Below are 21,972 nucleotides of genomic sequence, written 5' to 3'. Positions count from 1 at the left end.
CTACAGGAAGCAAAATTAAAAAGCATTTCAAAAAATAAAATCTCAGATTTTAGAAGTTATTCTAATATATCGAGTAAATAAAAGTATGAAAGAGAAAAAAGCATGGGAGGGAATGGAAGGGAGATGGAGCCAACTTTCTGGCTTTCAATGTAACAACGGACTGGTGAGTGTAACCTGGCTACTCATTAACTCTTATATGAAAGGGTGTATTATATGCAATCTGGAAAAGCCGGCAAACTGCCATCCCAGATGCAGATGTGTATGTTTACTAAACAGATAATACCCACTAGAAAATTCAAAGTTCAGTGGAAAAATAAGTGTGAATTAATCTGGTTTATAGACACACACACACAAACCTCAGGATTACAAAGGAACTAAAATCCAATATATCAAAATGATTTTAAATAGAACTGCAAAGGTGGTAAAACCCTATTAAAAAAAAAACAAACTATCAATGCAATCATGGTTCATAACTCTACTACTTCCTAGTGATAACCACGGTTTTCTTTACATTTCGAACAGAATTTTCCACCAATAACAGCCTGCTGTGTGCCAGGCATGCTGCTGCGGCTCCGCTGGACCACCCCACCGTGAGCCTGAGGGTGCCAAGCAAAGACACGGCCGGGGAAGTGCTGCTCTCCAAGCATCTCACAAGGTGCCCAGGCAGCGGAAACAGTACTCTGACTACATACCCTGTCCCCTGCGTGAATATTTATTCATTTACTCTAAGAGCTTAAATTGATCAAAGTGGCTTGAAAGCATTAAGCACGTTCGAGGTGCTTTCGTCTCAATGATGAAGTGCAAGTAACCAGCTGGCCTTCTTCCTCGTATTTTACAAAAAGCAAATGGGATTTAGCAAGGTCTTCTCCCTTTAGTTAATTACTTGGAAGGAACTCTGCCTTTCGAGAGGCACAGCTGAGAGGACAAGCTGTCACTGATTTAGATGGAACTTGACAAACTGCTCCAAAACTTAATGACAATGAACCGACTCGCTGCCCTTCAAGCACCTATTTCATTCCATTGAACACCGCTTGATTTTTTTTTATTAAAATAATCTCCATGGTTCAAAAAACTATTAATGAAAAATTATGCTAAAAAGAAAAATACATCACTTTTTCTATTGTGTCAAATGTCGTATTTGGTTTCCTTTAGCTCATTTATCCACAGTGACTATTCAGAACCCAAATACCAAGAAAACGGTCCTCTGAGCAGTCGCAGGAAATGTTCATGGAAAATCCAAGTCGTTTCCCAGAGCTGAAACTTATTTTAGGGGATACCCATATAAGCCCAGTAATTTGATTATCCTATAGCTAACTAGAAATATTAGAAATTATACTGAGTGAAAGAAGAAATGGATGATGTCAGAACAAACAAGGACAGAGTTGATAATAAGATAAAAACACACAAAACCTATGAAACTACAAATAAATATACTTAAAAAGTACTGGGCTCTGAAGCCAGCCAGTAACGTCAATAATTCTACATTCCGCTAAGTATTATCACAACACAGTAATTGTCTCGAAGACAGCATTATTATGATAAAGGCTGTTAAAAGACAAAGTAACATCAAGTGTGCGAAATTTTTTATGAAGTATGGATACATGAAAGGCCAAGCTTCTGCTACTGAGAAAAATCCATTTACATAAACCCATTACTTGATAATGGCAGATATTTGGACTGTATTTTAAAAGTACTTTTGGCCACACATAAATATGAAAATAACTATCCCTCTTCAGCAGGATAAGAAGATAATTCCAGAGTTGTTATGAAAATATACTGTCTCCTTGGCCGTCCCTGTTAGCATTATTTTACTACCCACAAGAACTGGATCTGGTTCTGTTCACAGCCCCAAGAAACCAGTCTCCACAGGGAAACAAAGGGCAAACAGTTCAGCACAGGTTCTAGAGTCAGTCTCCTTGGGTTCAAATCCCAGCTCTGTCACCTATTAGCTGTGTAATCTTGGGCGATACCTTAACAATTCTGTGCCTTCACCTCTTCACTTGCGATTTAGGCTAATAGTACCCCTGAAAGGATTCTTGTGAGAATTAAATTAAAATCAGTCCAAGTACTACTATTTGGTATACAGAATTTGCACAACTCACAGATAAAAAAACAAACCAGTTTTGAAAATGGTCCAACAATCTGAACAGAGAACTTCACCAAAGAAGAGCTACAGATGGCAAATAAGCACAGAAAAGATCTCAACATCGTTACTCAGGAGGGAAATGCAAATTAAAGTCACAATACCACTAGATGCTATTAGAGTAGCTTTCAAAAAAGCAGCCAGTGACAATAACAAGTGCTGGTGAGGATGCGGGGCTGTTTGTGGGAACCCAAAACAGTACGGCCTGTTGGAAAAACCATTTAGCAGCTTCTTATAAAGTTAAACATGTACTTATCATACAATCCAGCAGTCCCACTCCTGGATATTTACTCCAGAGAAATGAAGATTCAGGTCTATAGAAACAACTGCTATGCAAATATTTACAGCAGTTTTATTCATAACCACCAAACACTGGAAAGGCAACACCCATCAACTGGTGACGGGCTGAGCACATGGCCGGCTAGCCACACGCCGCAACGGTACCGCAGGGGAAAAGGCAGGAACTTCTGACTGCTCATCAATGCTACGACCTGCGTGAAATAAAGGCGGCGTGAGTGAAATACGCCAGACTCAGAATATATTTCGTATGATCCCATTTATGTGACATTCTGGAAAAGGCTAGACAAAAAGGATAGAAATCCTATCAATGGTTGCCAGGAGTTGGGAATGAGGGCCAGGGATTGACCACAAAGAAGAACAGGGAACTAGAAAGGTGATGGCATGCTAGAAATATGCTGTGTGGTGATTGTGCTATCAGGTACATGACCTATTTCTGTTCTCAAAAATCACAGAACTGTACCACTAAATATGGCAAATTCTACTACGTATAAACTGTATCTCAACAAACTTGACTTTAAAAAGAAATCCAGTTCGTGTGCATAAAGTGCTTAACATGGTACTGAGAACTTAGTCAGCACTTCATAAACATTATCTGTTATTGTTACTGTGCTTCATAGTAGATGCGATCAGGATCAAATACTGCAGGGTGACAAACTTTAACTAAATCTCCAAACTTTTGTGTAAATACAATGTGGCATATTAGACTTGTGATGGAAATGTAATATACCTGTACATACTATCCTGTGTGTATGTTTATTTCTAAAATTAGACATATATTGGGTTGGTGCAAAAGTACTTGCGGTTTTTGCAATTCTTTTTAACTTTTTAAACCACAATTACTTTTGCACCAACCTAATATCAAGTCAATATGTACCTTAATATAGAGTTGTCACAGCTGCCTGGGGAATTTTCAACATTGATGTTTGAATTAACTGAGAAAGATTAGGTCAACTGAATGAATTTAAATGCCAACTAAAGTTAGGACATTGTTTCTTTCTTTAAAATAGAACTTACGAAAAGAATGTACTGCATAAGCGAGGACGCACTTGTTCCCTTTTTTCATTACTGCTCCTTGAATTCAAATTTGAAAGCTTTTAGTATGCGAAAATATAGAATAGTCTGATTTTCATATTTAGGAAACCTGGGCTAAAAAAGGGCTTGGTTTGAATCTGTTCCTTAGGTCAGGAGCTAACATGCCATCACCACCAGAGATGGAAGATCAAACCATCAAAATGGTAAATGACTCAAATTGATAATTCTCCACTACTTAAGATTTAAATTAAAAATAAAATTTAACAGACTGAGATTTAGCATTACAAATCTTTCAGTGGGGAAGAACTAATTCTGATGTGAATACCTCTCACCGTGTAATCCCAGTTTCTGAGCCACGTGCAGCATTTCCGAACGTGACTTAATGTAAAACAGTTACTTCTCTATTATCTGTCACTAGCGTTAGTTTTGTTAAAATGAGGCCTCCTCCCTGCTTCTGCAGAGACAGAATATCAGGACCTGTCCACGAGGAGAGTCCTCCTGGACAAGAGGCACGCCAGGGGCAGACGGGCCCACGGCTGGCTGGTTTTGCTCACTACTGGATCCCATCACTAACACAGGGCCCAACACACAGCAGGAACTCAGAGACATGAATGCATAATTTTTCTAAAACCATTTCTTGCGGCCAAATTGTTTGTTGCATGTCAAAATTTTATTACACATTGAAATATTTTTTAAAAACACGATTTGATATAGCCAAATTCACATAATTAACTGTTAGAAGATTCTAGTGTAGGTGTTACTTTGGGTGTTATTCTTTCCTGTGAAAAATAACCGAGAATTGATTGTACAATTATCTTGTTTGTGGTGCTCCAGGTAATATGCTGCCTGCCATCTCAAACTGTTTCATACAGGCATGATGTTGGACCTTACAGTTACATTTAAAATTCAATATTAAAGACAATCTACTATCTTTTACTTCAGTGGATTGTAACCAAGGGCCACCTCTGAGTTACCTAGAGAAGCTCTTTGGAAGACACATGTCTACTCCCAGAAACAGATTCAGCAGTGTGGGCAGAGGCCAGGCTTCTGAGTAGCCCCAGCACCTAATGTAGTTTGTGCTCCTCACACAGCAGCTGCTCAGAAAGATACTCACCACCCTACTATTCAATAATCTCTAAATGTTGTGGAGAGGCAATCCTAAACTCCTCCTTTGCTACTCTCCAGGCAAAAGCATCGCATCACAGAAATACAATGTCACAACGCCCTGCCCCTTTCCCTACCACAAACTGCCCACTTTCAATTCACCTTTCACTGCCATTAGAGAAGTCCTCCTACGGAACGCTGTGGGTGATGTGATTATGTCTCATGGCTGAAAAACAAACTGACTCCCTTGAAGCAAAACAAAAAGCTGGACTATTTATCATGGGGCGCCAGGCTTTCACAATCTGACCTCAATCTACCCATTTCCCAGCCCTATCTCCCCCACTCTTCACCTCTCCCCACTGCTGCTTCTCTCTCTCTCTCTCTCTCTCTCTCTCTCACACACACACACACACACACACACACACACCACAGCCAACTGAACCTGCTGGATTGCTGCGTTCCTATTTGTCTGCGTGGCCTGGGTTTGGAAAGCACCTAACTTGTTTCCCACCCTGTCCCTCATCTCCGCCTACTGACCCATCCCTCAGTCCAAGTCAAATGTGCTCTCGGCATGAAGGCTTCCCTCCACAGTCTCACTCACAATTGCTATTATAAGAACTCATCACAAGGCTGAGAGGGAACTTAGAGAGTCTCTATCCAGGCCAGTAGTTTTCAAATTTTTCTGTTAAGCAGCTAAATTCTTAAAAAATTCTTTAGGGAACCTCGATACTACATACATTTAAGTCTTTGCAGTTTTAAAAAGGTCTAAAACACGGACCCATCAAACCTCATTTTAAAAACAGGGAAAGAAGGTCCACAGACAGAAGTGACTTGACCATGTCAAGTTAATGACCAATCACAGGTCCTCCCAGGTACTCATTCAATTTCAATATTTACTGAGAACCTACTATGTGCCAGGCACTATTCGAGGCCCTTGCTATCCAGCAGCAAACAAAAGAAACACACTGTTGATAAACGATCCATACCCCCAACGGTGTTTACATCCTAGCAAGGGAGAGAGACAGACATGATGAAACATAAATACATGTTAATTATGAATAAAAGACATAAATAAAACATATAGTGTGTTAGTGATAAGGACAAAGAAGAAAAACTACAATAGCAAAGAGGAGAATATGACATTTTATATAAACTAGCTAGGGAGGACTTACTTTTGCCCCATCACTTTTGAGTGAAGACCTCTAGCCATGTAGACGGATCTAAGGAAGGACGTTCTAGGCAGACCAAAGCCACTGCGAACAACAGAAAGCTTGCCTGCTACGTTCAGGGACAGTGCAGAGGCCAATGCGGTTCAAGAAGAGAAAATGAGAGAATAATAACAGGAGAAGGAAGAGTCCTAGAAACGAAAAGAGAGCTTCACTGCTCGGAAACTTGAACCGAAGAGTTTTGAGTAGGTAAGTCGTAGGATTTGGCTGCTGAGCTGTAAACAGACTGCAGAGGGACAAGGAGAAGCTAATAAAATAACCCAGAAAATACGATAATGACGGAGACAAAGGAGGCAGCAGAGGAGGAAGACATAAATTACGGACATGTTTTTGAGGGCTAGCCACAGAGATTGTCCAATGGATGCAAAGTGGGTTGTGGGGGAAAGAAAGGCTTCAGAACTCCATTTTCAGCAACTGGAAGACTGCAGTTACCAAAACTGAGATAAGAAAGACTACAGACGGCAGTGGTTTGGGACAGCGGGGCATGAGGAGTTCAGTTTTGAACATGTTAAGTTTGAGGTGCTCATTAGCTATCCAAGCGGAGATGTCCAATAGGATATATTGTCCTGGAACTGCAATCAAAGGCCTGAGCACAGGGTGGACGTATGGCCTAGATAAATAAACGTGGGAGTCATGAACATACACATGCTATGAAAGCTACAGACATAAAAGGTGACGATGACGGACCCTTGGGACTCCAATATTCAAAGGTAGGGGAGATGACGTAGAACTAGCAAAGAAGGCCGGAAAGGAGCACCCAGAAATGTAGCAGGAAAACATGTGGTATTATTTGGAATTCAAGTGAAAGTGTTTCCAAGAGGAGGGAACTACCAACAGTGCCAAATGATGACAGATTAAATAAGATGGAAGTCTGAGGGAAAAAATGAGCTGAATTTAGTAACGTGGATGTCACCAATTTTGAAAGTAGAGTTTTTCACGATGTGCTAGATGTAAAAGAAAAAACAAACAAAACATCTGATTAGAGAGAGTTTAAGAAAGAATGAGAGGTAAGAAACTAAAGACAGAAAGTAACTGTTGTGAAGGGTCAAGGAATGATTTGGTGGGGGGGGGGATGATTGCTGTTTAAGAAAAGCAGGCCCTTTTCTACTGCCCAGGAACAAAATTACTGCAACTAATTAAGTGCAACTCTGTGTCTAAAATGGTAACCTACCTGAGGACAAAACTATATGGAGCTTCTACAACTAATTGTGACTGTGGACAAGTTACTTCAAACTACTATGGGATTTTAATCTCCTTTTTCGTAAAATATCGGGAGTCTAGAGATCTGGTCATTTTGAAGATCCATTTCAGTTCTGACATTTTACGATTCTATAGTCTCTCGAAGTCCTCTGAATAGTGTCTGAGGAACTGAGAACAAAAATCACATTAAGGCTATGTTTTAAAAAGACGTCTCCTGACCATATTCTTATACTGTTTATTGAAAGTAATACATAAAATTACCAGATATTCAGAATAACTTGAAATTTTATAAAATCCTCCAAAATTCAGTTATACTTTATTAAAAGGTAAAAAGCAAAAACAAAAACACAACCACCAAAAAAATAATCTAGAATATTCTAGAAACCTTTTTTTTTTTTCAATCTTATGGCAGTAGGGTGTTTAAGCAAATGGTCTTTTAGCAGAAGTCCAAAAAAGTTCATCTTAAATACACCAAAATGCCATGCTCTTACCAAAAAAAAAAAAAAAAGACATCTTTCGCCATTAGTAAAATTAAAGACAATATGATAGAAGGCAAGCCTCTTATTTTAAACTAGCCAGATACAGACTATGTTTACTTTATTTGATATTTGTTATTTATCAACAAAACAAATTAAATACTCCGTTTACAAGGAGATTAAGAAAAAGTATTACGGCTTTAATTCTCATATACGGATGTAGTTGATGTTAATTCACAATTAAAGGTGCACTTGGCTTGACTCTTTGCTTTAGGACTGAATCACAGAATGCTTAGTTAGCCCTGAAGACTAAAACCCAGCAATGTCAAAAACAATTACTTTGCTATTATTTTTGATCTTTAATAAAAAGAACTAAATATAAACAGAAAACTACGGGAATTTTAGGATGTTAAAGAAACAAAAACTTCAATTTCTTTTCATTACATTGCCAATCAAAATAGAAATAAAGAAAGTAACCTTAGGAATGAGCGCTGTAATCCAATGGTGAAAAGTCCACCTGGCTGTAGAGTGGGTGACCCACGTTTGAGTCCCAAGTCCACTGTTAACCAGCTGGATGACCTAGAAATCTAAGCCTACGTTTTGTCTTCTGTAAAAGAGATAAAGAGATCTTGATGATGATAATTTTTTATTTCACACACACACATAAAAACCACTTCAAGTGCTTATTATAGTGCCAACATGTGTTCTCAAATACTTATCAAACAAGGGGAGATAAACATACTGGTAGTACATCCATACTCAGCAGTAAAATGGAATAAACTATGGATAAATACAACTTGGATGACTCTCAAAAGCATTTTGTTGAATGAACAAAGCCAGTGCCAAAAGGTGACACACTATACTATATGGCTCCATTTTATACAACATTCTCGGACAGACGGAACTATAATGCTGGGACAGATCAGTGGCTGCAGAAATATGGATTAGGCAGAGGAGGTGACTACGAAGAGAGAACATGAGACTTCTGAGGGGTGACAGAATTGTTCTGTATCCTGATTATGGTGGTGGCTACACAAAATTTATATGTAATGTTAAAATTCAAAGAATTGTATACCCCAAAAGAGGATCAATTTTACTTTATGATAATTTAAAAGATAAAATAATTTTTTTAAAAATTCCGAAACTCATTACTCTAGCCCATAGACACGAGAAAAATATCAGACAAAATCATACAGAGGGACATTGTACAAAATACCTAACCATTATTCTTCAAAGTGTCATGGTCAAAAAAGACAAGGAACCATCACAGATTTTGAGAGGATTAAGGGGACCTGACAGCTAAATTCAATGTGGTGAATCCTGGGTGGGTTCTGGAAAGAAAAGGGTCATGAGTGGGAAAACTACAGAAACCCTAATAACGTCTGCAGTTTAGTTAATAGTATTATCCCAATGTTAACTTCTTACTTTTCATTACACTATGATTATGTAAGATGTTAACATTAATGGAAGCTGAATGAAGAATATACAGGAACTTTCTGTACTATTTATGCAATTCTTCTGTAAGCCTACAATTTCAAAATAAGTTTTTAAAAAATTAAATGCCAGAATCTTTAAGAAAAAGGTCTGCAATAATTTCATAAAGCAAAAATATATTATTTTTTCTCTTTCAAAAACAAACCAATGCCATCCTGAATGTTCTGATTACCTCAGTGTAAGTTTGATTACCTAGTGTAGGTTTTACCTACACTAAGATCAAATATGTTCTCTGAAAGGGATAAAACAGATTCTACGATAAATTGTATGACTTATTGCCATGCTCACTTCCAGTGTACATGTTTATGACTTCAAAAAATCTATCAACACTTGACTTCCCAATTCAAGAATGCCTTTTTTTTTAAAAGAAATTGCCCCTAAATTCTACCGCTTAATATTCCTATTAAAAAAAAACAAAAACCCTCAATAGCCTACTAGAACCTACAGAATTTCAATACAAGACATTTTCCGATCTTGACTTTGGTCTACCTACTTACAGCCTGCCGCGTGGCCATTCTACACCCCAACCCACACCCTCTAACCCAGCTTTGCTGAACTTCCTATCAGTTCAGAGCTTGCCATGCTTTCTCACTCCACATCTGCTGGCCTACCCCACCCAGCTAATCTCTTGCAAACCCTTTCTCTCCTCCACCACTGAAAGGAAGAACTGGTTTCTTTGTGCTCCCTCAGTATTTTGTAAGTGATCTAACAGATGCATGAATCATTGTTTATCCCATCACACATACATTTATGTGCTGCTACGACAAGCAAAGCACTCTGATAAGTTTGGGGGACCTAAAGGTGAATTGATTTCATTCATAATTCCTTCTGCCTACTCTGCTGGACTATCTGGGGAAGAACACTATTTTTTTCTTTTATCATTTGTTTATATCCTCATTGGTCATTTACTCAAGCCTACAATAGCTGTTTAATACATATTTGCTGAAAACATTCATAAATTCAACTAAATACTGGCTCAGTGATAAGTCTATTTTTTCCTCTTCTACACAATCCAAACCATTCTCGGGTCATTTCTGTCTAAGCCTAAATTACACAAAGCAAGACCCCTTCCTCACTTTCCCGAATAGTCCAAATTATATGGATAGGATGGTTCGGCTGGTTCTGCCAGTTCTGTTTGGAGTCAAGCCCTCAGCAGTAAAGCTCTGCATTTATTAAGAGAAAAGCTTCTGGATGAGTCCCTCTGTGTATCCCTGAACATCTCAGTATGTTAATAGGCTGTGAACAAAATCAGAGACAGAGAAGCAGAGAGACAGACACACACAGACAGGCAGAGGGGAGAACAAAGAGGAAAAACTCCCCCTAGATTAGGCCTGATTATCCAGTCCTGGCCCTTTCCTTCAACTTTTGGTCTTCTGTGCCTTTCAGGCTTTAACTTACGCAGCCTCCTCTCAATGAACTTGCCTAATTAGAAGCAAGAACGTAAAGGTTCCAGTAAAAAGAATACTCAAAGAAAGTATTTAGCCTGCAGGCTCTTTTTATTCACATTTCACAGTACAGGACGGATGCACGAGGAGCCACCGCTCTGAACTCTCCTCCGTCCGCGGCCCTCCCAGGACACCCGCCCGCTAGCGAGGTGCGCGGCTGCTCTGCTCCCACTTGCCTTATCACCAGCACAGACAAAACTTGAAAACGTGAAAGAATGTTAGATTTACAGTTGTTTTAGGGAATTTGTCTTGCACATACACAATGCTCTGAGTATTTTAATGTTCTCAAATTTCTGTCTCCAGGTCTTGTTCCTGAACTCCAGATTTTTCTGTCCAACTTGTCAATTCCATTCAAACATCTGATGACCTTCTCCAACTTAACACATCCAAACCTGAATTCCTGACCTTTCCTCCAACACCTGCTCTACCCCTCGTTTTCTCCAGTCAGTTTGATGGCGACTGAATCCTGCTGGCTGCTCAGACCGCAAACAGGGGCTGCCGGCTCCTCTTTCTGTCATCTGTCCATAGCCTACCTGTCGGGAAATCCTGTTGGTTCAACCTTCAGAACATGGACAGAAGCCTCTAACCACTCAGCTTCATGGTTACTGTCATGCTTAAGCCACTGTGGGCTCTCGCCTGCATCACTAAGGAGGCTTCCTGCTTCTGTTCTCTCCCTGCCTTCTCGTCTCAGAGCACAGTCAGGTCAACTATTCTGAAAGCACTCTCCTGCAGCGAAACCTCCTGTAGCGCCTCACAAGAGAAACGTGGCCAAACACAAGAGAAGGTGTTCGAAGATTTCATTCTCACAACCGAACAGCAGAAAAAATACCACTGTCACCTATTAAGATAGTAAAGAGTAAAATGATTAGAGAGCGTGTAGGGGAAATAAATGGTCTCATACTCGTCATGAGAGTGAAAGGTACCATTCCAGAAGGCCATTTCACAATCAAAAGGCCTTAGTGTATGCATCTCTTTGCCCAGCAGTTTCAGTCCTAGGAAGTTATTCTAACAAAATTAATATTCATGCAAACATGTAGGTAGAAATCCAGCACTACTGATTAAAACAGTAAAAAATTGGAAACAAACTTACATCAATCAGATGTTACAGAAACCCTATCGCATGGCATGGGAACAGCCGTATTGTTGTTCAGTTGTTAAGAACGATCATCTATGTAAAGCGGTGCAGGTGTGGGAAAAGCTCCAGAACACACTGAGGTGCAACACGCAAGTTACGAAACACTATATGTCTCTACACAATCACCACACGGATGGTACACATTTCAACATCTGAAGTAATGATCAGCAGTACTTCTGCTGGTTAGTAAGATTTTCATGATTTGTACTAGTTGTTTTTATTATTTGGTATTTAAGTCGCTTCTATGCCTGGCGCTGTCCGTAACCTTAAGTTACAGCCAGTTTACCTGCAGACCCAGGTAAGCATTCAGGCCGAGTCCCTGCCCACGTATGAAGGAAATCAACAAAGGAACACAACGGGTGACCAGGAAAACCTACCTTAGATAGGGATGGCCTCTGAAAATGTGACAGCTGCTTTGAGGCCTGAACGATAAAGACGAGTCGTGTAAAGAGGCTGTTAGCAGAGGAAGTTACAGGGGAGCAAACCAAGGCAACGAGACAGGAGGAAGTACCATGGTCTTTGGAGTGCGGGGAGGAGGGAAGTATGAAAAGCAGCCAGAGAAGTACTTATACTGAACTTGTATCACATTTACAATCACAAAAACCATCAAGCTAGTTTCATCCTAAAAACCAAAACAACCTTTAGCACTACCTCAATCATCCAGAAAGAAAAATTTTTTAAATCGTTTCTTGCTAAGTGCTTGACAAAGTGTCATAACAGAGCCAATGAAAAGCATTCAGGAAGACTTCTAAGTAGATCATTCTTGGACCAACAAGTATCCAAAGCCAGTCCACAGAACAGATGCATGAACATCACGTACAGACACACACAGTGCACACGCACACCCATGCCCAATCCTACACCTACGATTCAAACTCTGCGGGTCTAAGTGGCCCCAGGATTGTTCTCCACGGCCCGTGTGACCGGAAGCAGGTCTGGTGACACACACACCTTCGTGCCTCAGCACCCCTGACTGCACCTGTGGACAGTCCCAGGACACGTCTCCCGATAAGTCAGTGGGAGGACATATACGTACCCAGTAGATCCCATTTAGGGAACCAGCAAGGTGTGTAATATATTTCTCAAATATTTCATAGATCTAAAGAAGATATTTTTAAAATTCAAGCTCCTGCTTAAAAAACAAACGAACAAAACTCCACGATTCAACACCCCAACTGTCACACAAACCCTAACCCCATCTACCATTCTTTCTCACTTCCTTCACAGCCAAACTTCCTCAAAGACCTGTTTCTACTCCATTTCCTCATTTCCCACTCATTCTTGTCTAATCTAATACTGCGCCTATTACGCCACTAAATCTGTTCTCACTCAAGCCAACGACCACACAGGACTGAACCCAATCAACAGTTCCAGAACTTGTTCTGTTACACCTGGTGACTGCTCTCTCCTGGCCTTGCCCCCCTCTGGACTCCTTCTCCCCAAATCTCCATCCCACCTCCTCCACTTCCCTCACCACTGAGCACTGGAGGGGCCACAACGTTCAGCTCAAAGCCCTCTTCTCCCCCCACACCCTCGCTGGGCAAACGCATCCATTTCTAGGGTTTCAACCACCAAGTCAGAGGATAAAAATGAAAACCACCTCCACTCCATTACCCTTAACAATTCCCTTAAATTCACCTTTTAAGTACATTTTACCACAATTACAAGCCAAACTGGCTTCTGAATAAAGAGAATCGAACCATTTTTCCCTCTGACATTCAAGCACCAGATTAAGTAGGTAATTTTTAAAAGATTCTTTTTCTCCACCGCATTCCACTCCTATACTCCCCAGCTTAAAACCCACCAATGTCTGTCTGCTCTGCTTAAGATGAATTTCAAAATCCCTAACGTGTCCGACAGTGCCTCTATAGCCACTCTTTCTTTCCTGCTTGCAATCGTTTGCAAATGCTGCCACCTCAGACTCGCCTCCCCTCCCCTCCCCTCCAGTCCTGTCCTTCCCTCGGGTCTGTATTCAAATGCCATTTCCTCAAGGAAACCTTTTCAGCATAGCCTTTCCCACTTAGCTGTTAGGGATCTCCCTGTTCTGCGCTGACACTAAAGGACAAGTTTTACTTGTTCAGACAAAGTCTGTCTCCCCCACTAAACTGTAAGCTTCCTGAGGATCTTGTCTGCTTTTTTTATATTTATATCCTCAGCATTTAACACCCGAATACTGACCAAATTACTGACTTCAATCTCATTAGAGATGCTTTTTACACTCCAAGTATACATTCAGATTTGCCTTTTTAAATTTTAAATTGTGGGAAAATATACATAACACAAAATTTACCATTTTAACCATTTTTAAGTTCAGTGCTAGCAACTACATTCATGGTGTTATGCCACCAATCTCCAGATTTGTTCAGGTTGCAAAACTGAAACGCTGTACCCACTGAACAACTCCTTAGTCCTCCTCCCCACAACCCTGGCAATCACCCCCCACCCCCCCACCCCCCGACTTCCATGCTTCTGACGACTCTAGGTACAACTTGTACGTGGAATCATGCAGTACTTGTCTTTTGTGACTGGCTGATCTAACTTGGCATAATGTCCTCCAGGTTCATCCATGTTTCACGTAGCACGTGTCAGAATTTCCTTTGTTTTTAAGGCTGACTAATACTCCACTGTAAGTACATTTTGTTTATTTTGCTGATGGGCATGCTGGCTACTTCCACCTTTCAGCTAGCGTGAATAATGCTGCTACGGACACGGGTGTGAAAACATCGCTGAGACGGAACCAAAGTTCGTGTGCCCCACACTTCAAAAGGTCAAAACTCAAAACGTCCGAGTCTGGAGTGAGGAAAGGCTTACTGACCGAGGAGACCCGCAGGGCCTCCCTGCACAAGGCAAAGGCTTTTTACGGGTTTCCAGAGAACAGATGCCGACGTGCTGGGGGGGCAAGTTTTAATCGGAGGACCTCGGAGCTTGGCCATTTATGGTAAAGGGGCGTCCACACTGGACCATCCTGCACAATGGACCCTTGGCTCTAGAAAGGGCTCTGGTGTTCATTCAAGTTCTGCTTATGTCCTGGTCCTTTGGTTCCGTGGGGGTGGGGTGGGGATGAGACTTTAGTTCCGGGAACAGCTGGAGGCCAAAGTTTCTCCTCTGCACATGCCCTGGCTCCATGAACTGTGGTCTTGGTCTGTTCTCTCTAAAAAGCAACTCACTATCTCAGTAAACAGAATAGGACCATTTTGAGCTGGTTCTGTGGTTACACAGATCATATGATAATTGCTGGATCATATGATAATTCTATTTCTAATTTTGTAAGGAACTGCCATACTGTTTTCCATAGTGGCTGCACCGTTTATATTCCCACAAAGAGCACCCAAAGGCCCCAATTTCTCCACATCCCCGCCAACACCTGTTATTTTTTTTTTTTTATAGTAGCTATCCCCATGAATGTGAGATGGAGGATTTGCTTTTATATAAATTTTCTGTGCTTTCTTTTCCCTACAAAGATGTGGTGAAAAGCCCTCTTAAAATATGCTCCATGAACGAACAAAAGACATCCTGGAAGGTATTGAAAATGGAAAAGAAGAAAGTCTTTCAAAGCAGGATTTAAAAGGACAATAAAATTGTGGTTCGTGTGAAATGATTAAACCAACAAACAAAACAAACAAGGGAGAACAAATAAAGGAAAGCACCCCCCCCATATCTGAAATTCCCTGATGCCAACTGCCTGCTTGGAGTTCTGAATTCCCTAAGCCCATGTTCTGCTTTCCATCAGGATATTTCCCCTCGCCCCACCCATGTGCTGGGCCTTTGCCTGTGATCAATCCCTTCCCATCATGTTCTTCCTTTCTACTTCAGCTCTTGCAACTGGGTCAGTGCCCCCCCAGTCGGTGGGAGACTGAAGGGCAGGGCCCTACCCTTCCCAGTTAGTAGCGCCATCTGTGTCCCTTGGCCTAAGAAGGTATCAGTGCTAAGCACTGATGTTAGGAAAGCTGGGGTAAAACCAACCTCATTATGACCTTGAAAGCTTGAATTAAATGTTTAATTAAATCTGGAAACAGATGAAAAGATTCACACAAAGCAAGACTAGCAACACATCCTTAATCAGAAACGTATCCTGGTCTTCGGATTTTGAATCCAAAAGAAACTTTAACACAACTAAAAGATTAAACAACAAATAAAGATTTAAAACTATCTAGAAGGGTCATGAAGTATTTTTAAAGTTACTTTCCTTAAACAATACCTAAATAATACTGTTTTTTATATGTCAAGCCTTATGGGCCTAAATATTTGCATTTTCACAATTCATAGTCTACTTTGCTTAAAACTACACAGTGTACGTCAACTCCAGAATGTAAGATATAAATGTAGCAAAAAATAATTTGGAAAACTCACATACAATCTCATATATTTACTTTGAAAAGGGTAAATAAAAACAAATATGTAAAGCATATTATGTTTTTCCTGCTACACCTTTGAGAAAAACTCAGGGAAATATTTTAAATTGTTAACATTATATTTGAAAATCTCTCTATTACTTAAGGGGCCAGGGACTCAGTGGATACCTCATTCTCTTCCTCAGCCTGAATACCATATTCAGAAAGAACACACAATCGCTGACCTCAGAATGCTGCTTCAGCCCACTTTTTACTGGTAACACAAATTGCAAGCGCTAAATGGCTACCCCACCCCTCCAGACACCTCAGGGAATACAAGTGTGCAAGCCATTTACGACATTAGTGCTGTAAACACAGCTCTTCTTCTGGGAAAGTTTTGTAGAGTTCAAGACGGAAACATTTCCTGAGTTGCAAAGAGCAAATAAGTCTTTCACAATCACCATTTCATTTTGATTCAAGCTAGTTTACCAGTTTGATTTGTGAGCTGACTGCCCTTCTAAGTAAGTAACATACTGATAAAATCCAACTCATCAAAGCATGGAGAATTTCTACAATAAACTCCAACTCCACAAATAAAGGTAAGAGAAGTCCACTTTCACTTAAATGAAAAAAAAGTGGGGGGAGTTTTCACATATTTCTCATGAAACATAACTTCAAGGACAACACCATATACATTATAAAATAGGATAAAAATTAGCACAATATAAAAAAAAGACCATTTTACAACAGGCCTACATGCCACTACGTTTTAAAAAACACACTCTCTGATATGAAATTTCTGGAGGAAAGAAGTATGCCATCTAAAAAGCATTCTTGCACTTCTTTGTAACTTTTTAAGCTATTGATTGTATCTTAGATTCCTTTATGTAAAAGCCTCAGAAAACAAACTAATTTCAACTTTCTATTTAATGAGCACAACCACATATACCAATGTGGAAGAACCATAATCAGTTCTAAAATAGTGAATTTCAAATGAATGAAGTTTTATTCTAATTCTTCAGAATTTTAGTTCTAAGTTACATTGTCCACAGGGCGGCAGTCTCACAATCTTCACTTTGTCTCTGGATTCAATGAACCATTTCAGTGTTCAAAAAGCCACACACACATGCACACACAGGTGGGCAATACAAACTTACTATCTGACCAACACTCCTGCCTGTCCTCTCAAAAACAGAAAAAAAAAAATCTATGCTTCGTAACTTCCCTATTTCTTTTAGTGTGTTTACTTCCCGATATCTTAAATTTTTCCTTCCATGTACCTCTTTTATCTGACCCTTTCTATTTGGCCGTCGCCACCTTATTTAGGGAGAGATTAGAGGCAAGAGAGCTGTTAGATTATCACTGTGCTACAAGAGACCCCTGACCTTGGCCAAGGCCTGACCCAGGGAGAATGGCAGCAGGAACAGGAAGGCGGGAGTGGACACACCACAGACACCATCCTTCCATCTCCCAGTTCATCCTGCACAGTCCTACCAAATTAATTTCATTGAAGCACTTATATTACCAGAAATCCCTTCTCCTGGCTAAGTAAATTCCTTATCCCCAAATTCAAGGACTTTTGCAATGAGAACCTTCCAAAACCTTCCATCGAAATGCTCTGCAAGAGTCATGGGGATTTGTAAAATAAACTACACTTTGAATAGACCTTGCAGTGTCCTGGTTTTCATTCATTCATTCAAATATTTTCTGAACAGTCACCGAGTGCCAAGTACTGCTCTAATTGCTCATCACACCAAGGGGAAGAAGTTCAGTCCCTGCTCCAAGGTTACACTCCCGACTGGCCAGTCTTGGGTTGAAAGTCGTTAGGGGAGAGGAGAAAAGCCCACAGGCACTTCCAGGTCTCTGCAGGTAAGGGATAAAGCTGTTCCCAAGGTTGGGCCTCTGGCAGCACACTAGGGGGGTGAGGGAGTAACAGAAAGACACAGAGATCTGCCAGCACTGACACTGCCTGCTATAGACCCTGCCTGCTATAGACCCTAACGGATTTTTGCGGCTTGTTTCCCATTCTTATACTTGACCCTCTGGTTCAGCCCAAATGTGCCAGCAACTGTTATTGTACCTCTGCTCCTGCTCGCTTCCTTCTTAACACCTAGCCTCCCACCATTATCATTTCCACCAGCAAAAGCCTAACCTGACTTCAAAGCCCATCTCAAATGCTGCTGACATTAGCAGTTCATTTCCCAACCCCTCCATTGTAGCCCCCCGACCCCCAAGCACATAATCTATCCTTTCTCTATAGATTTGGCTATTCTGGACATTTTATATAAATGAAATCATACAAGATGTGGTCTTTTGAGTCTTGCTTCTTTAACTTAGCATAATGTTCTTGACATTGATCCAATATGTGGTATATATCAGTACTTCATTTCTTTTTATTGCCAAGTAATATTTGATTGTATGGATACATCACATTTTATTTATTCATTCATCAGTTGATGGACATGTGAGTTGTTTCCACTTTCCGCTTATGAATAATGCTGCTGTAAACATCTGTACAAGTTTTTGTATGGATATGTTTTACTTTCTCTTGGGTACATACCTAGGAGTGGAATTGCTGAATCATATGATTAACTCGATGTTTAATATTTTGAGGGAACTGCCAAACTGTTTTCCAAAGCAACTGCTCCATTTTACATTTCCACCAGCAGGGTATGAGGATTCCAACTTCTGTTGTTGCAACCTTACAGAGTAAGAATGATCTCACTATATAACATCCTTACCTCATGGAACGTATATTCTAGTGGACTAATAAATAAACTGAAAAACTAGACATGTTACTTTTAGATAATAAGGAAAAGGAGAAAATAAAACAGGGAAAACCAACCAGAAAGAAACCAGAACAAAAGGGAGTCACTAGCTAGAGCGCTCAGAACAGACCCCACTGAGAAGAAAATGTGGACCTGAGATGTGAAGAGCTGGAGGAGAAATATTCCAGGCAGTGGAAAGGCAAGAAATAAAACTGAGAAAAGAACAAGTTGAGCAAGTTCAAGACAAAAAGCAAACCAGTGGAGCCGAAGTTTAATAAAGAGGCAGAGAAGGTAGGAGATGAGGTGGGCAGGTAAGCAGAGGCCAGGTAATGTTGGGCCTCAGAGACCAGGGTAAGGTCTTCGGATTTTAAAATGCCATCATTTTTTTAACCCATTATATTTCTTTAAATACAGGTGTCCATCTATGCAAACACTTATTGAATTTTCACCTATCTTCTGATCACAACTAATCGTAGCAAACATTAAGGAGACTATCTGGGTAAACCCACACCATTTAATTAGTATCACTTTATTTTGTGGCCCAAGACAGAACACCCAAAATATGAGCACCGATGGTTCTGGTAGCCATGCATGTCAATTACAAGCATCTAGATGAATCTTACAAATTGATCACCTACTCTTAACCAACTTAAGGGGTATGTCTTAATGCCAGTAACTAGCAGCTCTGTCTTGGAATATTAAGGTCATTTTCAATAAAACAAGCCAGTAAGAACATAGTTGCAGGTCATTCTCATAATTTAAAATTAGATTTCACTCTTTTAAATTGAATTCTAATTAACTGCTTTCCTCCATTTTACTAATTAAAAATGAGTATTTGATTGCTAAACACAAAACCTATGGGCACAAAATATTCAACATGTTTCTCTATGTTGTTTGAATCTTTTAAAGCAAGCATTTTCACATATTACACTTGGTTTTCTCAAAGAGACAAAAATATTTTTAAAATTCTAGTGACATAAATGTCACTCCCTTGATAAAATAACCTGTTGGTCCCGGCTTGGTCTCCCACGGCTCTCCCTCCAGGCACTGCGTGCCCCGCAGAACCAGACAACTTGTCATCCATGTTCCCCCATCTCAGCTTTATGACTCATATTCCCCGCCAGGAGAAATCCAACCAGTTCTTCAAGGTCCAGAGCAAACACTCTCCCTTCCATGTCTCCTCCAGTCCTCTTCCCTGAGTAGAAATGACTTCTGGCCTCTGTGCTCCTGCAGCATTTCAGATGCTGCCTTACCTGGGCTGGCTGAGGCACAGCCACACAGGAGTCTACATCTTGGACACAGATACTGTCACCAAACTACTTCCCTCAACATACCGTCACGTACAACCAGCGTAAAGCTACTTGCAATTACCAGGGTCCGTTTCAGCACCATTTGGGATAATGTGATACCAAGTCATTACAAAACACAAGGGCAAGAGTGAAAGCCTCTTTGCAGACAACGCAGAGCAGTCTTTCTTTGCTTCCAAATTCAGACCTGATTCTTTAGTAAACGCTTTCTTAATAATCACACAATCCCACTGTTTAAATGAAACGTTTCTTCTCATTACCTATTTAAGAACTGCTCAACATTCTTGCAACTTTATCTAAAGTTTGTGAGTGATATGTACTGTCAAGAATTCATGGCTCTAAATCCAGGGCACAGGGGAGGTGAAAGATCTACACAGGTAGATCTAATCACCGGGGCCCACACAGGATTCCATTCGGTCTTCCATCCAGTTCTCCTCACATGAAGAACCTCAACAGCAATCAGTACCTTTCCAAAACATCAGATGGTGCTCGGTGTTGAGTAAATGTTCAAATATTGGAATTAATGAAATCAGTTAAAATGTTTATTTGTGGGGGTTTATTTACAAGGTAAGAAGAACCCTTAATCCTGCAGATATTAACAGATTATTTCGAAACTTACTGTACAGTGAAAACTATACAACACTTTGGAAACGCAGGTACTAGCCACCAAAAGTTCTGTTCTTAGTAATGGCACTGACCAGAAACCCGTCCACAAGAGCTACTTTTTCCTTCTTCATTTGTTCCCACAGGCCCGATAGACTAAATATTATATAGCTCCCCCCATTTTCTAACCTTGCATTCAAGATAACGCTTTTGTTTCATTTACAGCTCGCATGCTGCTGACACAGCTGCCCCTTCTTCGTAATAAACACAGGGCTTCTATATTTAAAAATACAGAGCAACTTTGTTATAACATCCCCTCCCCAGTCGCCGGCCAATATTCTCTCTTCCAAGCCCCACCTCCACCCCAGGCTTTTCTATCCTCGGCGCTCAAAGCTTTAGACGCTTTGAAAAGTCAATTTTCTTCTTTAAAGACATCTCCTCGTAGTGGCATCTTTCCTCTCCGCAGCTCGCGCGCGCGTGTCTGTGTGTGAGAGTATATGGTGTGGTGTGTGTACAGAAGAGAAAAAAAGGATCCCCTTCCCCAGAGGCCTTCCCAAGCAAAAGCACTTAAGCCTGTGGCTCTTGCGTGAGGGCGACCAGCGCCCCGATGTCAAGTTGGAACGAGCTCAGTCCCAGGCTGGGCTCGGGCGCTGCGGGAGCCCCGGGCAGACACGCGGCTCATCAGGCGGTGACGGGAAAGCGCGCCCGCGGGCACCCCGGCTCGCCCGCCACGCCGCGCGGGGATCTCCGGCCCGGCCCAGGCGCGCCCCCGCCCGGGGGAGGCTGCTGTGTGTGGGGGGGTGGGGGTGGGGGGGTTCTCGTCACCACCCCGCGGAGAGTTAACGCGGCTGCTAGCGGGGTCCCGGGCGCCCAGCGCTGGGGGCAAACACGCCCCGCGGCGCCTGGGGCCGTCGGAAGGGGGCGGCCGAGCAGGGTGTGGGCCCGAGGGGCGCTGGGAGGGGATAAGGCGAGGCCCGAGTTAATCATCACCTCCCCGGCGTCTGGAAAAGGACGACCGGGGACCGGAGTGGCGAGAGGGGGCCCGGAGAAAACGAAACTCCTTCCCGGCGGGCCCGCTCTGCGCCGCCAGCCCGGGCACGGAGCACGGGGAGCCGGGACGCACTCGCTCCTGCCGCCCGCCCGGCGCGCCGCCCGCGACTCCCGAAGCCGCAGCCCGGGTCACGGCGCAACTAACCACTGCGATACTAAGGCTCCTTTTCCACAAACTCGCCCGGACAGGGGGACAGGAAGGCAGCGAGAGTCCCTGGCAATAAAATTAGTTCCTCCCGGATCGGGTTTCAAAAAAAAGTACGACGTTCCCATACCGGGAGTCGAACCCGGGCCGCCTGGGTGAAAACCAGGAATCCTAACCGCTAGACCATATGGGAAGCGCTGCTCAGACGCCGCT

General features: G+C 41.6%; 1 protein-coding gene and 1 non-coding gene across 2 annotated transcripts in view; both read right to left on the bottom strand.

Annotated features, from left to right (window-relative positions):
* ELF1 (E74 like ETS transcription factor 1) overlaps positions 1-21,972 on the bottom strand; it is a 97,994-nt gene that overhangs the window by 75,874 nt on the left and 148 nt on the right. The gene's annotated exons all lie outside the window — the stretch shown is intronic.
* TRNAE-UUC (transfer RNA glutamic acid (anticodon UUC)) lies at positions 21,881-21,952 on the bottom strand. Its single transcript has one exon. It is a non-coding gene; the product is annotated as a tRNA-Glu (tRNA).

Source organism: Rhinolophus sinicus, linkage group LG04 (assembly GCF_036562045.2).
Source record: "Rhinolophus sinicus isolate RSC01 linkage group LG04, ASM3656204v1, whole genome shotgun sequence".
NCBI classification, from domain to species: Eukaryota; Metazoa; Chordata; class Mammalia; order Chiroptera; family Rhinolophidae; genus Rhinolophus; species Rhinolophus sinicus.
This window is presented reverse-complemented; position numbering and strand designations above follow the sequence as displayed.